At 44.6% G+C, this 19,460-nt stretch overlaps 1 long non-coding RNA gene and 1 pseudogene across 1 annotated transcript in view; both read right to left on the reverse strand.

The window, feature by feature from the left end:
- The window catches only part of LOC136856449 (uncharacterized), a 97,577-nt gene that overhangs the window by 11,993 nt on the left and 66,124 nt on the right, over positions 1-19,460 (reverse strand). The gene's annotated exons all lie outside the window — the stretch shown is intronic.
- On the reverse strand, positions 9,709-11,414 carry LOC136856238 (uncharacterized; annotated as a pseudogene).

Genomic DNA, 19,460 nt, shown 5'->3' on the forward strand with positions numbered 1-19,460 from the left:
TGCGGGACTTCTAAGGGACTGACTCTCTTCCGGGAGACAAGTTTCTCTCGTTGGCTCTTATCGCCTTCGGGCGGGAACCGATTCGCATTCTCCTGTGGAATCTTGCGTTTTGGGGGCCATGAGAGCGCGGCCTCTCGAGGCCACGCCCTCGTTGCCAGTCTTGGAAGTCTGCGTCTCAGACTGGTTCTGAGCTTGGCTCTTTCGATCTCTTAGGAACGCTCCCGATTTTTGGGAGTCTCGTGGGTAGCTCAAATTCTATGAATCATGAGCACTCTCCTGACGAGAGGCACAGGACAAGAGAAAGTGCAGACACACCCAGGTATCTGGTTGCGGGACACCCAGGTGTCTGGGTGCCGAGACACGCCTGGGTGTCTGGGTGCCGAGACGCCAGGTGTGTTGATACTGCCCGCCAGCTGCCGGTTGCTCGGCGGGCTTCATTCTTGTGTCTTGAACTTTAGGGTTCGAGCATGCAAGATAGCAGACACAGAATTCCCCCTTTGAACCTTCTTCTCGAGGGGCCTCGACCTCGGAGTTAGGAGTTCGGAAACTAGCAATTGTTCACAGCAGACAAGTTCCGGCAGTTCTGATTGTGTTTCGGTTTGGCTCGGTTGCCCCTGGTCCGCGGCTTACGAGACTGGCTCAGCTCGACCGGCTTGCCAGACTGGCTGGCTCAGCTCAGCTCACCCGCCTGCCTCTCAGTCCGCGCATACCAACCAGCTGGATCTCGTTTGCGTGATCGGCTCGTTCGGCTCGACCCTACTTCGGTTTTTCTGATTCAGGTTCGGCTATGTTCGAAGTGAACTTTTGCTCTTCCCAGAAAAAGCGCTTTTGCCACGCCAGGAACAATCGCTTGCCGATTGTTCCCTTAGTGGGTTGTTGCCTCCTTTTGTTTTTGTTTTCTTGCTGGCGAGTTGGCGTGTGGTGGATGGTGTCAGACTTCGCCAGTCAGGCTAGACAGCAGCAGGTCACGGCAGCAGAGCAGCGGAGGAGCATTCTTTTGGGCCAGCTGGTTGTCGTATCGACTCTGTTTAGTTGTCCTGCAGTTTTAATGATTAGGCTGTTTGATTTTCTGTTGGTTTGTTGATGTATTTATTATGCTGCCTACTTTTTTTTTGTATGTTGCTGCTCCTGATTTGTTAAATGGATTTATGTAGGTTTAATTACGAAATTTTTACCTTGCTGCCTCTGTTACTTACTTTTGATCATTTTAAGTTTTTCTCTCCTGGACCTGACTCACTTGTAAATTTTTGTAAATAAATTAATTCTACTCAACTTTTGTATTTGTTCTGCTCCCTCCTTTGTTTGTCATCTCTCATCAGTCGGTGGCCCAATTGCTTGTTTTTGAAGAACCTGTCCCATCTCGGCATGTAATACCACGGCACAAGTGCTCTTCTTTCCCCTGTGTGGCAGTAATCTCCTTCGATTGATTATTGCTCACGGTCCGCCTCTCCTGCTTATCTACTGGCAGGACAGGTAGGGATACTGTTTTTCTCCTCACCTGTTCTCTTCTCTCGGTTGTTCCGACAGGTGCAAGACGGACAGAGAGAACTCCGGACGAAATTATCTTCAGAGTTCGGCTGCCTGACGTGCTTTGGGTGTCGGTCCCCGATTCTCTCGTATTATAACCAGGTAGCTGAGGAGGGTTTCATGGGATCTGTCAAGGTCTCCTCCAAGGAGAGAGTACAGGAGTTTCACGCCGAAACAGCGAGGGTCTTCCTCTTCAAGTTACAATCGCCCGTGTTTTCGGAGACCTCACACCCGATTCGTTGCGAGGATCCCTGGGACAGGACCACGGCTCCCCCAATGAATAACCTTCATCACTTGCAACCCTTGCAGTTCCTCAGGGGCCGAGTGTCAGGGACCGCCGCAGTCCTGGCTTCCGAGAAACGTTCGACCTGATTAATTCTTCTCTTGAAGGAGTTAATTCAGGTCGAGACACCAAACTTCCACCCCTACCTCGACAGAATATGAATTCTTCTTGCCTGGGAGGGTCTTGCCGACTGCAGTTTTTGGGCAATTCTGGTGCTAAGAAGAAGAATTTGTCCCAATTCAGATCTCGGTTTCGTAAGTCCGAGTTGGCTCGGCCCTTAGGAACGAACCTTTACTTGGTTCTGCCTTTCTCTTTCAGAGATTTGCCAGATACCCTGGTAATCAAAGTTCCTACTAGGGCACTGACTTGTCCTTTTGACAATAGTACCCGTCTTATCATCTCAACTTTGGACAACCTCCATGGCTAAGAAGTCCTAGGCTTCAGAAGAAGATTGCAACTGCTGATGCCTGGACAAAATGATACTTATCGAGTCTCTGGAACTGGCAGCGACATTGCGAGAGACCTGGAATGGATTCCTTCAGGGAGAAGTATCTATTTCCTTAGGTCTCAGCAATTCTTTCCATCGAACTTCCATTCCGCCTCCTCTCCTGTGCTCCCAATTCGGGAAATGCCAGCCCGGCTAGAGCTAATTGGCTTGGTACCTTGTCATCTTGCAGAAGCTTCCCCATGGTGGAGAATGGAAGTCTGCTTCCATTCCTCCGTCCTTCTTTCCTCTTCGATGTATGAGGAAAGAGTTAGGCTAATGCTTGATTGAAGGAACCTTGAATATGCTTTTATTCCTCACATCTTGTGTCTGCTTACAGATTCATAGATTGAGGAATAGGCGACACTGGTAAGACCTTGTCTTGAAGTTGTGTGACCGAGACATTACATGCTATGCCACACCATGCCACCCCTCAATCTGAACCTGGACCGAAAGGCAAACTGGAATTCCTAATGTAAAGGACCTTAGGTTTGTAAAGTTAGGAAAAATACAATTTACTTTCAAAAACTGTGATATCTTGCACTTCCAGCGTGAGAACCTAACATACTCAACAACTGGCTGCACCCCCGTTACTTCTCTAACTCTGTTATTTGATATCCTATCCCTCCAACTAATTCTAATATTCTTCTAAGCACCTCATTTTCAAATGCTACTTCTTTATTATCGAAAAGTCACTGTATTGTACTATGACTCATGCCCAGAAATCAAAATACTCCTAACCATTACCTTATAAATTTAGATTTTTGTATGCACAAAAAACTGCTACTATTCCAAGTATTTCTAAGGATTCCCATAAATTCTGTGCTCAGAGAACCATCCTTATCTAAATAAGTACCTAAGTGTTTAAACTTATCCACTTGCTTTACAACCATGCCTTCAATTAGACAATCTTGAGCATTTTCAATATTCATACTCATGATTTCAGTTTTCCACTCTTAATAACTAAGCCAACCTTTCGACCTTCACTCTCAGATAATCTAGCTGCATCTTTTCTGGCCCCTCTCAGAACAAAACAAGACAGAGGAGGAAAGGATATTATCTCGCGAAGGCAGACAACAGAAGTCAAAATCTATTGAAGAGTCTCCCTACCAGTGAAAAAAGGGTGCTTCTCATGACTGAAACTCCTGACGAGGGGTCCAGTTCCCTCGTTACACCTCTACTGAGGAACACCTGACAGTACCTGACAGTTCCAATATACTCCAGCAAGAAACGCCCTTTCAAGGCTATGGGAGTGACTTCACAGACTGGTGGTACTTTAGCAAATGGTGACCAGTCCATTCTCCTCCCACAAAGAGGAAGATGTCTACTGCCCTCTCTGACGATGAAGAGGAGACCTTTAGAAAACAAAGAGAAGGATGTTGGGTGAGGCAGCCACCTTCTCTGCCCCTCACTCAGCTCTCCTGCTTCACCAGGGGATGGTGTCGTTGAAACAAGAGTCCACGCGGGACCACAAGTCAGAGTAGTGGAATGGGATCCATTTTTCAAAGCATGGGCGGCATGAGAGATTTTGGCAGCACCCACACTCTCACATGGTAACAAAGGGCAGTTCACATCTGTGCCTCCCACAGGATCGCCAAAAGTAACTTCAGTAGCTCCCAGAAACCCAGGGGACCCAGCACCACAGAAGGATTGACAGATGCAGGCATGGTTGGTCAATGACTGTGTAGGGGATGAACTTCAGACATATACCAGTCCTATCATGAGCAGAGGGCCCAGCTTAGTTGCCCTTGGGATTGTGTGTGTTTATGTTATGACTTTTAATTCAATATCTGCATATCTAAATCCTTTAAATTAACTTCAATTGTACTGGTTCACTTATTCCCACGCTAAACTGTGTATAATTTGTATATCTAATTAACCTGTAATTAACCCCTGAAGTTCATCCAACAAGGTAGGGGACCCATGGGAATTTGGGGTTATGGGTGGGGTATAACCCCAGACAGGTGATCTGCTCCCTCCCAACCAGCAAGCTAGGACCCATGGGAATGTGGGGTTATGGGTGGGGTATACCCCCCGGTAGTGATAATCGGATATGTAACGGCTCACCCGCTTGTTTCTGCCCTACAATTCAGGGGACCCCTAGGGAAAGTGGGGTTTCGGGTGGGGTAGACGGCGGAGGATGGGAAATTGGCCAAAATTTACATTGTTTAGCACTCCAGACATGAGAAACTACGAAATAAACAGAGAACAAACAAGAACGTTAAATGAGCTGACACAAAGACAAACCCCTAACTAACCAATCACGTTGCGCTGTTAGCGCCTTGCTGAGGAAAAACCCCTAATATTTACTGCTTAAAATTGCTAACATGCCTACCTACGAGGGGGGGACTGTCCCATGTTTCCTGGGTTCACATATACACATACACATCCTGCACAAGACACCGGACGATTACGTCCCTTATGAACGGTCCATATCACGTCCAGCGAGTGCAGTAATCTGTTGGCGTGTTTTCCTCACGCATTACACTAACACACCGTGCACGCAGACCTCCCAAACTATAAGTTAACTCAGCAGATAAGGAGACACCCACAAATTTTTTACTTTACACTTATAACTTTTTGCGCACCCCTGCGCTCACTGTCACTTGATGCAGCAGTTATCACCCCCGAGCCAGTACTGAGCGCGCAGGGAATTGTAACATCCCCTGCCTATACCAGTCACAGGGAAATGCGTTTACTCCAGCCAACCCAGTACTAAACTCGGCAAAAAGTGTATTGTAACCCCAAAAAAAAAAAAAAAGTTTCCCCAAACACATTTTCCACACCTCAACTCCGTTTCTTTACTTTCCATTCAAAGTCGAGGAGATTCCACTTTCCCCACCCCAACCCAGTACTGAACTCAGCAAAAGTGTATATGTGCCCCCAAAAAAGCAAATTCTTCAAACACATTTTTCACACCCCAGCTCCGTATCTTTGCTTCACGTCCAAACTGCAAGTTTACCCCCAAAATAAGGATTTTCCCTCGCACACACTTTAAACAGCCAACCCGGTACTGAACAGGGAGAAAGTTATTTTGTACCCCCAAAAAAAATTATTCCCCCCAACGGAATTTTTCACACCCCGAGTTGGTTTCTTTGCTTTACTGTCATAGCCCGAGTCAAGCCTTTTCAGCCGAACCATTCCTGTTACCGCCGCCTAAGTTTCCCTCTTCTCCCCCAAGTTCCTCACCCATTCCCTCCCCCCAACACCTATTGCGTCAAAACCCCCCACATTTCACCCCCCAGTAACCCACCACACCCTTATCTGCTACCCACGCCTATCCATTATAACATCGCGCTGGTCTGAGCCATTAACTCGGCACACCCTACCACTAACTTGCGGTAACTGCTATGTCAGTTACCGCAACTTTTCCGCACGTTACTTAGGCAGGTACGAGCAGTTAATAAAACTGTGCCAGGATCACGGCCTCCTAAAACCACAATGCTTTTTGTCCCCACTGCGGCAGGAGTGCCGCCTCAACCTCCACAAAAGGGCTTTCAGGTGCGACGGGACCTACGCTGTGCAGCCAAGAAGAAGGCCCAAGAGGTGCAGCTATTACCAGTCACTGTTCTGGAAAACTTGATTTTCTGGTTCCCGCCTCAGACGTTGAGACCGTCCTCTTCTTTTTGCTTCATATGTGTCAAACTGGTTCTCTTACGCGCTGCTAAATCAGAACCTAATCTGAGCGACGCCTCAACTATTGACTGGTCTAGTTTTTGAGCGTGAGGTAATCGTTAACTGGTGTATGAAGCAAAACAGGAGGATTGGTGGGCGGGCACTACTGTCGAAATTGATAAGGCCAAGTTCGGCAAGAGGAAATATAACGTTGGCAGGGTGGCTGAGGGCCAGTGGGTTTTGGTGCTATATGTAGGAAAACCTGCAACTTTTTCATTGTGCCCGTTGAAGACAGGAGTGCCACCACTTTAGTGGCCATCATTAAAGAGTTCGTCTTGCCCGGCACAACTGTCATCTCGGACTGTCCGGAAGGCCTCACGATACCCTCGGCGCCGAAGGTACACACCGACTTGACAGTCAACCACTCCCTCAACCCGTCAACCCGAAACCGGTGCCACACCAACACCACTGAGCGAAAGGTGGTGGGAACTCAGGGCCAGCACCCCAGGTATGGCAGGAGGAAATACAACTTTGTAGGCTACCTGGCTGTAGCTTACTTTAAAATTCGCTTCCTAGACCCCAACACCAGGTTCCATGCATTCCTAAAGGCAGCGGATGACCTCTACCCTCCCAGACCCTAAGGTAAGGCCACCTGCTTCTTTTCCGTTCAGGTTTTTTTTTATGTGCAAACTATTATTTGTTTACAGGTTGCTGCTTTCAGCTTCCTGCCCTTGTTTTTGCCTTGGGGACTTGTTTTCCTCCACTTTTAAGTGTCCTGGTACGGTGGTGAGATTTGTTTGTTCACGGTCATATATTTTGCCCCTTGCTTCGTTACCTGGCAGTGTTTCTCCCCAACCCCCACCCTTAGGCTTTTCTCAGGACCCATCCCCAACTTTCTCCCACCTCCCGTTGCACCACTCCTCAGTTACCCACGCTTATGGGGTACGTGAGGTAATTTCTCCCTCCCTCCCCCGTTGCTCCCCACGCTTTCAGCTGTTCCCTCCACATTGCGCACCCGTAATGTAAAAATTTCCTCCCCGCTTCTCTGTCCTCCCCATCTAGAACCCTGTGTTCCCTCAGTTTCCCCTTACTGTTGAGCAGAGGCAGGGGCAAATGACACTTGACCAACAACCAAGTCCATCTCCGCTACCAGGAGACCTAAAAGTGTAGGGAAAACAAGTTCCCAAGTGAAGCCTGATTTTACATTTAGATTAATTATTTATTCAAAGATTTAATTATTAGCTTATTATTATCATCAGTTGTATTGGCTATGAGTCAGTTTGAAGACGGTAATCACAATTTCAGCTCCGAGATGAGGAGAAGAGAAAACAAAAAGAATAAAGAGATTTACTTGGCAGATGTTTGAGACAGCCATTTCTCTTCTTGACTTCTTCCCCTCATCACTCACTCTCACTCCGGTGGCTCTCTTTCTCTCTCTCTATCTCTCAGGCCTTTTTCAATTCACTGATGACACATTCACACAAACTGCTTCTTGCAAGTTGAAAGAAGAAGAAGTTTCCCTTGAAACAAAGCTTCACACTTACAAATATAATAATAAAAAAAAAAAAAGAGAACAACCTCACCATCCCACAAGCTAACTGATGACTTCCTCAGAGAGAAAGACGGAAAGCTACTTAAACATATTAGAAATTATAATGTGGAAGAAATCCTTAAACCTCAGGAATGGTGGTCATCGGATAATTTAATGTAAAAGCAAAAAACAGATTTATAGAAACACGGTGCAGTTTTATATGTCGATATTTGACTAAAATAATAATGAGAATAATAAAAAAGTTATTATTATTATTACTATTATTATTATTATTATTATTATTATTATTATTATTATATGCACTGCACTTCTACCCCTACACCCTATGGGTCTGTTTGTTTAGTTCCCAGGGATTCCTGTGTCTGTCAACACGAGTCAATTCGTCCACAAAATGATCAATTCCTCCATAAAATAGCCAATTAGTCCAGAAAATAGTAAATTCGTCTAGAAAATTAGTCAATTCCTCCATAAAATAGTCAACTTCTCCATAAAATTGTCAGTTCGTCAGGAAAATAGTAAATTCATCTAGAAAATAGTGAATTCCTCCATTAAAATAGTTAACTCCTCCATAAAGTAGTCAATTCATCCACAAAACAGTCTACTCCTCCATAAAATAGTCAATGCATCCACAAAATGGTTAATCCATCGACAAAATTCATCCATAAAATATCAAATTCATTCACAAAATAGTAATTTCGTCCACAAAGATCAATTTGTCCTCAAAAGTAAATTTGGCCACAAAATTATTAATTCATCCACAAAATTATATTATGTTAGTCCACAAAAATCAATTCATCCACAAAATGATGTTAATCCACAAAAATCAATTTGTCCACAAAATGGTCAATTCATCCTGAAAAGTATATTCATCCACAAAATAGCCAATTCATCCAGAAAATAGTTAATTCGTCCAAAAAAAAAGCCAATTCGTCCAAAAAATAGTCAATTCGTCCAAAAAATAGCCAATTTGTCCTTAAAATAGTCAATTCGTCCACGGATCTACTTGCCATTTCCAACGGACGCCCGCAATGCCACAGAAACGTAGTTTGAAAAGCAACGCAACTACCTTATTGGTGTTGTGTTTGAGTTGTTGGTCTAACCAGCTCTCTCTCTCTCTCTCTCTCTCTCTCTCTCTCTCTCATATAGAATGTCAGGCCAGGCACTGGGGGATTTTATTCATGAACTCGGTGCCCCAGAAGTTGGGGGGAATTTTCCGAAGCGACGTCTGATAATGAGGACGACATGAAATGGGTGACCACGTCCAGGTTTATGCTGAAAACATCAGAGATAAACTGGGTTGGAAATAAATACTTCATTAAACATATGAACTCTAAGCTCTCAGATATTTAGGGAAATGACACCCAATAGGCTACCAGTTCTTTTTCCTGAGACTAAAAGTGAAAATTTGACAATGGGCAAGCCGGATAAGTCTCTCTCTCTCTGAGAAAGAGTGTGTGGAAGTTAGTTTCGGCAATTATATGTTAAACGAGGCGGGAAAAAAGTTAAGTATACCTTAGTTTTACCAGACCACTGAGCTGATTAACAGCTCTCCTAGGGCTGGCCGAAGGATTAGAATTATTTTACATGGCTAAGAACCTATTGGTTACTTAGCAATGGGACCTACAGCTTATTGTGGAATCGAACCACATTATAGTGAGAGATAAGCATAGTGGTTGGTTGTAGAGAAATGGCACGGACGACGACTCGGGTGGCTAAGTGAGACTAAAGGTCTACACCAGCTCACTCATTCCCTGTAACACTACGCCATGTTTGCAGACTGCATCAGGAGAAGGTCTATACTTTCCTTACCTAGATAATAGATAATGATGCATAGGCTATTGCTCGTCAGCGTTCCTGTACGTGTGGTTTTGTTTATGCAAGTAATAATATTCAGTATGCGACAGTGTGTACAAAGAGGCAGTACAAATACACATGTTCTTTTGCCAAGCGAGAATTGCTGGCCTTTGGAGGAGAAGAAGAAGGGATTGTTTAACATCTTGCCAGGTTTGACCAAAGAAATAAAACGAGAGAGAGAGAGAGAGAGAGAGAGAGAGAGAGAGAGAGAGATTTTGTTTTTGTTTTAATCAATTTATTGCGCACATTGGCGTCAGACATTTAAGTACATGGTGACAATATTAGTAATTACATCTATATGGAAATTAACGTATACAATAGAATTCATATGGAGTACAACAATGGCCTAGCTCTAGTTAATATCACACACAGTCTATTTGATGAAATACCTGTTCAGTGACCACCAAAGTGAGGATGGCGCATGAGAATTTCATCAAGCAAATTATAGTCTGTTAACAATTGCTTACATACATCAACTACTGTGAATATTTGTGGTAATAAATTGGTAACAAGTGGACATTCCAGGCAATAGTGTTCTAGGGTGTTGGCGTTTACCACATAACCACAGGAAGAAAATTGAGGAGCCCCATCTTGCCCAGCCACCTGCCAAACTGGGCGCCAACCCAGCCGAAGACGGGCACACACAACGTTATTTCGACGAACCATGAGTCCATTGCGGCGATACTTGTGTTGGTGAGGAAGGAAGTGGTCATAGTGTTGTATTGATACACTGGTGCCCTCTCTGCATTACTACGACGAAGGGTGGGTGAGCAGGCAGCCTGGTATACCATCTTCTTGCAGCACAGGAGAGATGGAGTGGGTGCATCGGCATCTGGAGGATCCAGTTGGCAGGCAGCCTTGCAAGACGGTCAACAGTGCTGTTAGCTAGAAGCCCCACGTGGGAGGGAATCCACAGGAAGTGTACTACCAGTGAGCTCATATTGGCTGTGTCTAGTTTTCTAAGTATTTGTGTAACCAGGCCTTGGTAAGCTGGTTTATGTGATGAGAGGGCTTGGAGTGCTGACTGCAGTCGCCAGATGATCAATCCGTTGTTTCTTGTTTGTGTGATCAAAGTAACTGCATCTAGAAGTCCATGTAGTTCACAATATGTGGAGCTTGATGACTTTGAGAGGCGACGACCTGTCCAGCCCTCTTGTGGTGGTTCTAAGGTGGGGGAGAAAACAGCACATCCAGCGCTGCCATCCTGCTGCAGGGAACCGTCTGTGTAGTAATGGTGAGCTATACTGAGGGACGAGGACAGTCTGTTGATGGTCTCTAATGCACGTTGTCGTTGAAGTTGAGGCAAGTCAGTCTTGGAGACTGGAGTGTAAGAGATTGCTGGCACAGGAGTCTGCCAGGGTGCAAGGCCATGGTCACATCCTCTGCCACAATGTTGATGTTAAGCTCCCGGATGCTTGAACAGACAGTATTGACTAGTGTACGTCCCCCCTGGCGTAGTTGTGGTCGAGGTGCATCTAGATCCAGGGAAGTCCTGATGATGTGAGAGTAGTGGGGAGAAAGGTGAGGGTAATACAGGCATTTGATACTGAAGTAGGTGACATTGGAGTATATTCTCTCAACAAGTGGTGGGAGACGTAGTTCATGTTGCATGTTTACAATTCTAGTGGAGGCTGGACAGCCTAGGATGAGTCTCATTGCTTGGTTCTGGAATTTTTCAAGAGGCTGCAGAGTTGATCTGGAGAGTTGACACAGTGCAGGGGAAAGATAATCTACCACTGAGCGGATGAGAGTAATGTATATGGTTCTGGCGACCGGAATAGATAATCCTGCAGAATAATTAGTAAGCCATTTGAGAGGAGTCAGGCGACGCTGTAACGGGCCAACAGATCTTGAACAATGGGATGTACCCGCTGTCTTGCTGGAATAGAAGGTGTTATCCGTACTGGCGCTCCTAAATAAAGATATTGCGTGCACAGAGGTACAACATTGTTCCCCCACGGTAAATTCTGGCAGATACCTCGCTGGTCGGGGGAGAAGATTCTACTTTTTCTGGGAGATGATGAGACCACAGGAGGATGCTGCTTCATAGAAGGAGGAGAGGAAGTTTGCAAGTGTTCTGGAGATCCTGGTGAATACATATATCGTCTGCATAGCAAGTGATGGTTGTGTTATCAGTGTCAGGAAGTAGGGAAAGAAGTCGATGAAGAAGAATATTGAACAGAATGGACTAAGTACTCCACCTTGTGGAGTACCGAGTTCAAGTTCCTTGGAAGTGCTCAATGCTCCCTTAAACAGCACACGAGAGACTCTATTTCGTAGATAACCACGTATCCATCTCAAAAGGTTTCCTTTGATTCCAAAATCAATGAGCTGGTCTAGAATGATGTCTCTATTTGCAATGTCAAATGCACTTTTCAAATCAATGAAGGCTACAACACTGGTCGGGGAGAGACGAGTGTAAAGCTCCATGAGACAATGACGAGTTCCTCGTTGGGAAGGAAGCCGTATAGTCTGGGCGAAAGCTTATCTTGCAGCCGAAACATGAGACGTGAGAGGAGAATACGTTCAAATACTTTGCAGATACAGGAGGTGAGGGAGATAGGCCGGAATTTGTCAGTGCCGGGCTTGGGGACAGGCACTATTGTACTATGAGTCCATGCTTTTGGTACATATCCCAGGCTGAGGCATAGGTTGTAGAGCTGGAGGAGAGGGTTGCCAGGTACTTTTTAAAAGTATGCGAAGGACTGTATAGGTGATGCCATCATCACCAGGAGCTGATTTCTTATTCCTTGCTAAGGCACGTTATTATGTGGCGGAATTCTAACCCACAAACAAAACAACAAACAACACTCACCCTGATCTTGGTTGCTGGAGATGGATAAAGGTCGCCGCAACAACCACAACCGCAAAAACAACCACAAACACAACAAGGAAATACAAAAAGAAACAGAACACACACACAAATAAACAGCACACAACAAGAAAACCAACAACTCCCAGAAAAGCATACGACAAAAACTGTCCCACACAAGAACCACTGACCGGCACTAGCTCTGACTAAAGACTCCCAGAAAAACTGAAAAATCCTTCACATATTCCACAGACAGACAGACAGCGCCGCAAACAAACTAACGACCTCATCCCTCTTCCAACAACCGAAGCACTCACTCACGACAATTACACACTCTCTCTCTCTCTCTCTCACAAAACGTTGGGAAATGCTAAATAAAAACAAATTTATTCATCCCTCTATATTTCTCCCCCCTTTTAGCATTTCCCAACCAACACCTTTCACACCTCTTTCAAATCGCCTTACGCAACACCCACGGATGCTCACTAGCAGGTCCTCTAGATCGCGTTCATGGCACACGCAATCATTCTCTCAGACTCGCTCTCTCTTCCAGCAACATTCAGATTTACATTTTCTCCTCCATTCTCTCTCAGATTCACGCTATCTTCTTCACTATTACCACTCTCAATTTCATCCACAATCTCATCTATACCCTCTAACTCGTTCCCAAATACCTCCCCCAATTCTTCAACTAACCCATCCCATTCGCTCATTGACCTTTCCAATTCTTGCAACGATTCATTCATGCTTTCAATCACTCGTCTATCACTGCTACGCTCTCTTACTCTTACACTTTCGCTCACCTCTAACCGTTCACTAACCCCTACACGTTCAGTCAACTCAGTTATATCAAACCCGCATATGCTATACGTTCTATCCATACCATCCCATTCATCCGTATTACACGCTTTATCACTCATTTCCACTTTGGCACTCACACCCCTATCACACAACTTACGACCATTCAGTTTACTTACGTTCTTCCCTTTCTTACGTTTTTTACCATACTCTACCAAAACAAATTGCTGATCCTCCATACACAAGCTCTCATGCATACTTGGTTCACCCACATTCGATTTCAACCATTTATACACCCCATTCTCTCTCACATATTCCGTACATCCTTCCATCTACGCAACTGGTTGTGATGCGCTCGCATTTCTCTCACACTACCATCTACACATACTTCCCCTACAACATAACTAAGCCCACTGGGACCAACTTCCAACACCTCATACGGACCCTCAAATTTTTCACGCACTTTATTTACATTCAACCGCCCTTTCTCGATTACTTCTTTCAACACTTTCTCGCCCACCTTGTAACTTTCAAACCTTTCATGCGCCTTCTTCCATACCTCCCTATCATTCTCAGATAGACCCAATCTCGGTCTCACTATCTTTTCAAAATTTAACACATATTTACACGGAGACATACCAATACCCTTTATGCACAGTGGCGTTGTATACCCACAACGCCGCTTAACGTTTACATCCCAATCATTATCACATTCACTCATCATACGTAATATCTCTGTCAACGTTCTCACCGTTCGTTCCGCCAATCCATTCGCACTGGGCATATACGGCGTAGAGTACACATGTTCTATGCCCCAATCACGCAACATTTGCTCAAACTCCCATCCAACAAATTCAGGCCCATTGTCACTCAACATTCGCGTCGGCTTGCACACGCACATTGGCAACATCACTTGACCCACCATTCTCGCCACAGTCTCACTCTTTTTGTTCCGAATCGCTACCGCATATGCAAACTTACTCAAATGATCTACCATTACAACCATTCCACATGTCCTCTAGCAGTCACAGGCAACGACACACAATCAATCACAACCATCTCAAATAACTCTTTCATCTGCAATCATAACACAGGTGGATTCGCATGCACACTTTGATACTTACCCTTCTGACAGTCCGCACGTAATCGCTACATCCGCACAAATTTTACTCAATCCAGGCACATACAATCTCTCTCTCATACATTCCCATAATTTATTTTTCCCCAGATGCCCAAACCTATTATGCACCAATAAACACATACCCACGGCTGCGTCTTCCAAAAATACTGGCACATACACTTCCCCATCCCATATTCCTTCCTGATGCAAAAATAAACTATACCTTTACATACAACAAATCTCTTAGCACTTCGCTTATACACTTCTAACTCAGACGGCCAACTTCCTACTCTTACACCCCCTAACACACACTCTCTTAACATATTTATTTTCATGCACTGATTTTGCATCTGCTTAATTTCCTCTTCACTCAACAAATCATTTTCACTCCTTGCAATATCTACCATACCTACAAAACTAGTTTTAGACACATCTCCTCCTTTAACCTTCGTTATTTCCCTGCCGCCCTTTCCTAAAATTCCCCTCCCGACATCCACACTTATATCATGCATTCTCATAAAATCAATTCCTAATAAAAAACATGTTGGCATATCATTCTCATCCATGACTACAAAATTATGTATTATTTCAAATTCCCCTAACTGAATTTTTAGTTGTACCTCCTCCCATACTAACACACTCCCTTGTCCCAAACCATGTATCCTTACACTCGTTGATTTTCTTTTTATATCCCAATCGCACCTTTCCAATTCACTAACTACTGTACTACTCACTAACGACACTTGTGCTCCGTGTCTACCAAACTACAATATTTATTCTGATCCACCACTACATTTGTTACTAATTTACCTTTCGCTTCATGCATACACGCTCTCACGGCTACATTCACCTGCTTAGCTTCCTCACAACTATCCTCATCGCATTCATCTTCAACGATATCCTCAACCCTACCCCGTATTCCCTCATTTTTCCCACAATCACCTTTCTTAACCAGCCAGCTACAAGTATCCTTTCCACAGTGAACATTTAAAATCACATTCATACCATTTTCATCCACCCTTCCTTTATACTCCACCGGCCTATTCCATCCAAAGAACAATCGTACTGTAATTTTAAACATTTCAGCCACTACCAACAAGACTTTCACTAACTTTTCCTCCTCATCTAATTCCCTTCCTTCCTCGCACTCCTCCTTCCGGCATCTCATTCATCACCTTTTCACGTAACTCGTTCATGCTCGCAGGTACTCCGTCAATCAATCCATTTGTTTCAAATTACTCAACCCCCCAAACAGACATTCCCACACTCGATTCACCCCTACATACTGTTGCTTTACCACAAATCCTACAGGTACTTGGTCCGGGTCCCAGTCGCTCCTAACCCTATCATCTCGTTCAGCCCACATACGCGACATAGCATCCGCAACAATATTCTGTCTACCTTGTACATACTCTACCTTAAAACTAAACTCATTCAAATCCTCTATCGTTCTCGCAATTCTAGCATTCACACTCTCCTTTTTAACCATATATACTAGCGGTCGATGGTCCGTCCGTATCACAAAATCTACCCCATATAAAAATACTTTCAACGCTTTCACACAAAACCTTATTGCAGCCAATTCCTTTTCAATCACCGAATATTTCAACTCTGCCTTTCCAAACGCCTTGCTCACATAAGCAATTACTCTCAATTGTTCTCCCCATTCGCCTTCTGCATTTGTACCAAGCATCCTCCCATACTATATTTACTTGCATCCGTATACAGTTCTAGTTTATTCGCATTCTCACTATAGTCCGGGAAAGCCAACGTCACGTCTCTTGCAGCCTCCTCTTTCAATCTCTCGAACGCTTCGATCATTCGCTCATCCCATTTCAATCTTACACAATTTCTCTTCCCCGTCCATTCAGTAAGTGGTTTCCCGATCCCTGAACAATCCTTTATAAACTTCCTTCCAAACTCAATTAAACCCAAAAATCCTTTCAACTCACGCACGGTCCGGGGACGTGGAAATTCCCTTACCTTATTCACGAACTTATCACTCTTCCTTACACCTCTTCCACTCACCATATGCCCTAGGAATTCCACCTCCCCAGCCAACCAAGCACACTTTTCAAGTTTTACTTTTATTCCTACTTCTTCCAACCTTTCTAACACTCGTTCAAGCAGTTCCATATTCTCTTCTACAGTCTCACTCGCAATCAAAATATCATCTATAAAAACAGTTACCTTCTTGCGATCAAACCCGGCCAGAACCACATTCATTGCCCTTTGGAAGGCAGCAGGCGCATTAGCCAGTCCGAAACTTAATCTCCGGAACTGGTAGTGGCAGGAACTACTAGAAAAGGCCGTAATATGCCTGCTCCCTTCCTCCAGAGGCATCTGGTAATAGCCCCTTACCAAATCTAATTTTGTAAACACTTTCATTCCATTCATCTTGTACACACAATCAGACACCACATTCATCGGGAATCGCTCTTTCACAGTTACTTCATTCACCTTCCGATAATCCACACACATTCGCAAACTTCCATCTGGCTTACGTACCGGTACTATGGGGCTATTCCAGGCGCTCGTACTCCTTTCAATCACTCCCACCCTCTCAAGCTCCTCACACTGCTCCTCTATCTCACGATTGATAGACGGAGAAAAATGTCGGGACGCTGATATATGGGGGTGTCGTCTTCCAGAACTATTTTAAATTCGGAAGCTTGATCCCCAAAATCCTCGTCACCACGACTCAATGCCCCCTGCCTATCCCACAACATTCTCCTCAATCGTTCTCTTACGTTATCACTTACATTTTCATCTACCTTTACTCTTTCTTTCAACTCCTCATACGTCCAATCATTAGCTCCTTTCAAATCACCTGTCATCACCTGCCGTACCTTCACGTACCTCTCATCATCCACATTCACCAACGTACGTAATATTCCCACGCAATCTCCCTCACATATTCCTCGGACTCGCTTCTTCCTGACACTCGGCAATGACGTTATATATACCCTCGGATCTCCCATGTTCAAAACCCCATCATATACACACACATTTGCCCTGACTAATTTATTTATGTCTATTCCCTCAACCACATACTCACACCTATCATTGTTGGCTATCCCGAGGCTATCCGGCCATGCCACTTTCACACTCACGACTTCTCCAATCTCATGTGGCACTTTTACCCTCTCTGTCGCAATTACAGGCACTCTCTTCCACAATTTTTTCTCAACCCTACCATCCTTCCCCAAATACAAATCCCCAAGCACATCCCCTTTCATACGTAATTCAATTACATTCATACTAGGACGGACCACCATCCCGCATTTTTTCAAAAACTCACATCCCAATAATATATCATATTTATCATTCGTACTTTCAATCACACAAAAATCACTTTCATCCATCACTACACCCCCAATTTCTAACCGTTCACACACTCTTCCAACCACTGCTACCCCTAAATTTCCAATCCCTCTTACTTCCCCCTGACAGTTCCTAATCTCACACGTATTCCTTAATTTCTCACATCCATTCTTAAATATGACATTCATACTACACCCGGTATCTACTAAGGCAATCAATCTTACTCCCTTACAACACACTTGCACACTCATGCACTCGTCAGTCTTTCCAGCAAAACCTCCCTCATGCAACAACCCCTCACGTACATGCATCACACGCACCGCTTGCATCCTGGAGGATCCACCCATTTGAACCCCTTCACACTCAGTTTCCCGAATTTGCTGTCACAGTCACCCTCTTTCGTCTACATACACTTGATACATGCCCTTCCATTCCACATTCGTCACACTTCGCTCTCGGTTCTGAACACATTCTCGCATAATGCCCATTCTTACCACAGTTACCACATATCACATTCACTCGGGTACCCTACAACCATTAGCAACATGACCCACCTGTCGCACCGGTAGCATTTAACCCCCTATCTTTCGTACACTCCTTACCAAATGTCCCGGTTGCCCACACCCGAAACACGCTCCTATAGCCCACCTACACTCATTCTTTGTATGTCCTTCCTTTCCACATCTAAAACACTTCGCTCGACTTCCACTCACCGACCTTCCCTTTGTACACTACTATCCCTAACCCGTCCAACCCGTTGTTCCCTTACAAACCCATCATTCATCCTCACTGGCACCTCTACATTACTTGCTCTTACACTCCTATCTATTACACTATCGGCCATTCTCATTGGGCCCCTCAACACTGCATCCCTAAAGCTTCCGAACTCTGGTACTCTCTCATCTACCCCAGCCCTTACACTTACACTTCTGCTCTCTTTTATAACCCTGTCAAGCTCATAATCTTCTACAATTTCCAAAATTTCTCCCCAAGTCAACCTTTCATTCGTCCATCTTTTCTTCTCCTTCCGCTTCAAGTTCACAAATTCTCTAACTCCATCTGGCACTGTCCCTAACAACTTCCGTACTAACTCCTTACATTCATCTATCCCATCATCCCCAAACTTCTTCCTTGCCAACGTCTCCAGCCTACAAGCATACAGTGACAAGGTTTCCCCAGCTTTCATTCTTGCCTCATCAAATTCATTCTTCCTCTTATACTTAACACTCGCTTTCATACGCCTCGCTTGCTCAACTAATCTAGCTTTCACCTTGTCATACTCAACATCCCCCACACTCATAATAACCCTATACATATCAAGTAAAAACCCAGTCAAATACTCTCCTAATTCTCGTGCCCACACTCTCTTACTTTCCCCATACTTATCCTGACAAAACCTTTCATACTCCCTAAAGAAATCATGCACATCCCTACTTCCATACTCATTATACTTTTCACACCGGGGTACCTCCCTCACATACATAGCCTTTCTCACTTCTTTCTCACTTTCACTCTCACTTTCGCTACTTTCGCTCTGTCCTTTCATACCCTCTTCCGAATACAAAGAGTCCACTTCTGCACTTACATTCATCTTACTCATTACACTCTTCTTCCCCCTCTTTTTATCCACTTTTATCCACTCACCTCCATCCACCTCACTATCACTACTGCCTTCACCCTCTCCCCTTCTTTCCTGCCTTCCCACTTCCTTACCCTTCTTACCAGTTTCCTTTCCCTTTCCCTTCTTCCCTTTTTCTTCCCCTGACTTATCCTTACTTTCCCTCTGTTCCTTCCCTTGCTTTTCATTCCTTTTCCTTACCCTGCCTCTCATTCCCTCGTTTCTTACTTCCTATTCCCATATCACTTTCATCACTCACGCTTCCATTCACTTCTTCCTCCTTTTCTTTCTCTCTTGCCCCTTCACACGTTCCAGAGAACCTGCCTCCAACAGCCCCTTCTCCAAAAACACCCTTGAACATACCTTTCACCATTTCTTCCACACTTCTCATCATTCCCTCCAACTTTTTATCCATCCTCTCTTCCATTCTCTCTTCCATTCTCTCTTCTGACTCTTTCATCTCCCCTTTCATT

Source organism: Macrobrachium rosenbergii, chromosome 35 (genome assembly GCF_040412425.1).
Source record: "Macrobrachium rosenbergii isolate ZJJX-2024 chromosome 35, ASM4041242v1, whole genome shotgun sequence".
NCBI lineage: Eukaryota > Metazoa > Arthropoda > Malacostraca > Decapoda > Palaemonidae > Macrobrachium > Macrobrachium rosenbergii.